This window comes from Mustelus asterias, chromosome 14 (assembly GCF_964213995.1).
Source record: "Mustelus asterias chromosome 14, sMusAst1.hap1.1, whole genome shotgun sequence".
In the NCBI taxonomy this organism is placed as follows: domain Eukaryota; kingdom Metazoa; phylum Chordata; class Chondrichthyes; order Carcharhiniformes; family Triakidae; genus Mustelus; species Mustelus asterias.
Window position 1 is genome coordinate 10998809 of NC_135814.1, and position 5174 is coordinate 11003982.

A 5174-nucleotide genomic window follows, 5' to 3' on the forward strand; every position below is an offset into this window, starting at 1 on the left:
AAGCTGATCTTTCTCTACACCCTAGCTATAACTGTAACAGTACATTCTGCACTCTCTCCTTTCCTTCTCCCCATGTACTCCATGAAAGGTATGCTTTGTCTGTACAGTGCGCAAGAAACAATACTTTTCACTGTAGCCCAATACAGTTGACAAAAAAAAATCAAATCAAATCAGAAGGTGCATGAGGTTGGGAGTGGGCACACTTTGGAAACAGTATTCCCCAAAGGTTTACCAGTGTCCCAATGTCATTGGAACCTACTGCCACAGAAGGCTGTGGAGGCCGGGTCATTGAGTGTCTTTAAGACAGAGATAGATAGGTTCTTGATTAATAAGGGGATCAGGGGTTATGGAAAAAAGGCAGGAGAATGGGGATGAGAAAAATATCAGCCATGATTGAATGGCGGAGCAGACTCGATGGGCCGAGTGGCCTAATTCTACTCCCATGTCTTCTGGTCTTATGGTCTGTCTTCAAAGTGAGGGTCGTGTGAGTAGCTGGCAAGCTGCTTGCCTCCTGTCAAATGCCTGTTAAGCCATTGGAGGAGCTTATTAACAGGCTGGGGAGAGTCCATAAGACCATAAGACATAGGAGCGGAAGTAAGGCCATTCGGCCCATCGAGTCCACTCCACCATTCAATCATGGTTGATTTCAACTCCATTTACCCGCTCTCTCCCCATAGCCCTTAATTCCTCGAGAAATCAAGAATTTATCAATTTCTGTCTTGAAGACGCTCAACGTCTCGGCCTCCACAGCCCTCTGTGGCAATGAATTCCACAGACCCACCACTCTCTGGCTGAAGAAATTTCTCCTCAGAAGACAATTTTAAATCGTAGGTTGGCAAACTGGAACAGTCCGATGCACATTTGCAGTCTCGTTCTGGCTGAAGAAAGAACTTTGGAATAAAGGGTTGCCCTCTCAGGACTGGTCTTCCTACTTATTTGTGCACAGTTAAGAAGTCTCACAACACCAGGTTAAAGTCCAACAGGTTTATTTGGAATCACGAGCTTTCGGAGCGCTGCTCCTTCATCACTCACCTGATTAAGAAGTAATGCTCTGAGAGCCCGTGATTCCAAATAAACCTGTTGGACTTTAACCTGGTGTTGTGAGACTTCTCACTGTGCCCACCCCAGTCCAATGCTGCCATCTCCACTTCATACCTATTTGTGGGCTGTTTTGCTCCTTCCTTGCACTGTGAGGCTGCTGGCCCTCTGATCTCCTGCCTTTCCATTCCTATTCCTCAAGGCAGCTGCACCCACAGTCATGGCTGTTGTCTACGTTTTGAGGACTGTATTCCTGCTCCCCCCCCCCATTTCAACCCAAGTAAGGGATCTGCATTTCAAGGTAACGTCACAGGGGTGAGGACCTGGAAACGTTGCAGGCTTCGGGATCCTGACCCTGGTTTGAAAATCTGGCCCAATATTCTTCAGGCTGTACGACAAAGAACAGTACTTTTCACACAGCTCTGCAATTAGATTTTCTCCTTGGAGTGAATAAGACTCGGAACGGAAAGGTTGACTAATGCAGTGAGAAATGGGATTTAGTAGAATTGTTCAGGTCAATGCATATAATGAGATTTATCTTTTTAAACCTATGCAGCTCACTGGATTGTGGAATGAGTCAGTGTCTGTGGACAATCGAATCCATTTTATTTTTCCCTTTTAGATCCAAATACTACACATCACTTAAGCTGTGTGTTTTCGTTTTGATGTTTAAATTATTTTTATCCATGCATGTGATATAGGTGCTACTGACAGGGCCAGCCTTTATTACCCACCTCTAACTATCCTTGCAAAAGAGATGGCGAACACTACCTTCTTGAACTGTTACAGATAATATAGCGTAGGTGCTCCCACGGTGCTGTCGATGTGCAGTTCCAGGATTTTGACTGAAGGACATTGACAGAATGGCAACACAGTGGCACAGTGGTTAGCACTGCTGCCCCTCAGCGACAGGGACCCAGGTTCACAATTCCTGGCTTGGGTCACTTTCTGTGCAGAGTCGGGTTTCCTCCGGGTGCTCCAGTTTCCTCCCACAGTCCGAAAGACGCGCTGGTTAGGTGCATTGGCCAAGCTAAATTTTCACTCAGTGTACCCGAGCAGGCGCTGGAGTGTGGCGAATAGGGGATTTTCACAGTGACTTCATGGCCGTGTTAATGTAAACTGGCTTGTGACACTAATAAATAAACTTTAGATGCGCATAAAAACTACTTCCATTAACTGCTGCTGTCATTTGGTCTGGGCGACCGGTGATAATGAGCAGGCTTCAGTATGTCGATGAATAACATGCCTCGCCCATCGAGTGGTTTTGTCAGGTGATGTGCTTTTATAACGTTTGAGAGGCAAGGAGAGCACAACAATCGTTGCCCGAGTGGTTCCAATATATGACAGCAACATCAATGTCCCATTTTATCTTGCAACTACTGTAGATAAAGATGTCAATGTACTAGATCTTCTCATGACCAGCATCTGAGGTGCCTCTAAATTGTTGGTTTTAGAAAAAGATCCATAAACGTCAGAGTCCATTTGCCATGTAAGATTCAACAAAGACTGGTCAGCACTGCACCTTCAGCAGTTGTTCACCTGGACCTCTGCCTCACTTTTCTGCTTCAGCCTGTGCATACGCTTCTTCTGCCACTTGGCTCTCATGTCGACAAGGATCTCAAGGCCCCAGAACTGAAAGCTATGGCTTAATTATGACGTTGAATTTTGGACAGAGCAGTGCTGTTCAGTGAGCGTTCGGAGTTCATGTTGATGAATCCCGCTCTAAGGGCCACATCCCAACAATGCGATGGGCCTCAGAAGGCTTGGATTTCAACAATGCTTAGCCATCTCATTTTGGAGCTCCAATATTAGCCAAGCCAGACAAGAACAATGGGAAATCCTGAAGGACATTGGCTGGAACTCTACCACCTCACCCGCCACGGAATTGGAGCGGGCGAGAGTCCGACAACAGAAATCTCCATTGACCTCAGGCGAGAATTTCCGGTCTTGCCCGAGTGAGGCCATAAAATCCCGTCTATTGAGTGTTGGGTGTTTTAGCCTAATCCAATAACTTCCAGTGTCACTTTTACTGATCCCAGCTTTTCATTCCTAGGTTTTATTTTCATACCAAGTTCAAATTCACCAACTGTCCGGCTGGGATTTGAACAGACATTCTCTGAAATTCTCCAGCTTTCGGATTAGTAAGCCAGTCATGAAGCCGCTGTAACTCCCCCTACCTGACCTCCTCATTAGTATCGTGATTAGTATCCCCACTTGTCACGCGGGAGACTGGGGTTCAATTCCCCGACGGGGAGTTCATCGCCATTTCGGGTGCCACAGTGGCACAGACGTTCGCACCCGGGTTTGATTCCCGCTTGGGTCACTGTCTGTGTGGAGTTTGCACGTTCTCCCTGGGTCTGTGTGGATTTCCTCCGGGTGCTCCGGTTTCCTCCCCCAGTCCAAAGATGTGCTGGTTATGTGAATTATCCATGCTAAATTCTCCCTCGGTGTACCAGAACAGGTGTCGGAGTGTGGCGACTAGGGGATTTTCACAGTAACTGTGAATGTAAGCCTACTTGTGACGAATAAATTAAAAAAAAACTTTACAGTGCCACCAGCATCCCAATCATTTGATAACTTGTAAAGAGTTGAGGCCCTGCACTGATCCTTGTGATACACCACTTAGAATCATAGATTTTGATTTGATTTGATTTATTATTGTCACATGTATTAACAGACAGTTAAAAATATTGTTTCTTGCGTGCTATACAGACAAAGCATACCGTTCATAGAGAAGGAAACGAGAGAGTGCAGAATTTTGTGTTACAGTTATAGCTCGCGTGTAGAGTAAGATCAACTTAATGCAAGGTAAGTCCATTCAAAAGTCTGACAGCAGCAGGGAAGAAGCTGTTCTTGAGTCGGTTGGTACATAAGAACATAAGAACATAAGAAATAGGAGCAGGAGTAGGCCATCTGGCCCTTCGAGCCTGCCCCGTCATTCAACAAGATCATGGCTGATCTGAAGCGAATCAGTTCCACTTACCCGCCTGCTCCCCATATCCCCTAATTCCCTTATCGATCAGAAAACTATCTACCCGTGATTTAAACGTGAGGTACGTGACCTCAGACTTTTGTATCTTTTTCCTGAGGGAAGAAGGTGGAAGTGGGAATGTTCGGGGTGTGTGGGGTCCTTAATTATGCTGACTGCTTTGCCAAGGCAGCGGGAAGTGTAGACAGAGTCAATGGATGGGAGGTTGGTTTGCGTGATGGATTGGGCTACATTCACGACCTTTTGTAGATACTTGCGGTCTTGGGCAGAGCAGAAGAGGCCATTTGGTCCATCGAGTCTGCACTGACTCTGACAGAGAATCTTACCCAGGCCCTCGCCCCTGTCCTATCCCCGCAATCTCCATATTTACCAAGACTAATCCATCTAACCTTGGGGCACTAAGGGGCAGTTCAGCATGGCCAATCCAGGTGCACATCTTTGGACAATGACTTGTTACACCCTGTTTGTTGTGTTTGGGGGAATCGAGCACAGCTCAGTGCTTCTGTGTTTTGAAGGTTATGGAAATCCAGAACTGTTTCCCCTAACAAACACTGTCGATGCTCAGTGACAAATTTCAAAACTCCAGCTGATTTTTTGTTATGCATCCGTATTAAGAATTATTTCTCAAGCTGATAAATTAAGTTAATATGTAGCTGAGCGGCCATAATACAATTGAACGATGAAATAGGTAAAAGGGGTTAAATAACCAACTGGTGTTCCTTTGGAATGTAAGCTAAATATATCTCTGCTGTGCATTCACTTTCCAGAATTTTCTGTTCTGCCCTATTGTTACAATTCCCAGTGGTGATTTTCATGAACAATATTTGTCTGTCAAAGTAAAGTTTATTTATTAGTCACAAGTAGGCTTACATTAACACTGCAATGAAGTTACTGTGAAAATCCCGCAGTCACCACACTCCGGCGCCTGCTCGGGTACACTGAGGGAGCATATAGCATGGTCAATGCACCTAACACACACATCTTTGAACTGTGGGAGGAAACCGGAGCACCCGGAGGAAACCCATGCAGACGGGGGGGAGAATGTGCAAACTCCACACAGACAGTGACCCAAGCCGGGAATTGAACACAGGTCCCTGGCGCTGTGAGGCAGCAGTGCTAACCACTGTGCCACCGTGCCGCCTCCACG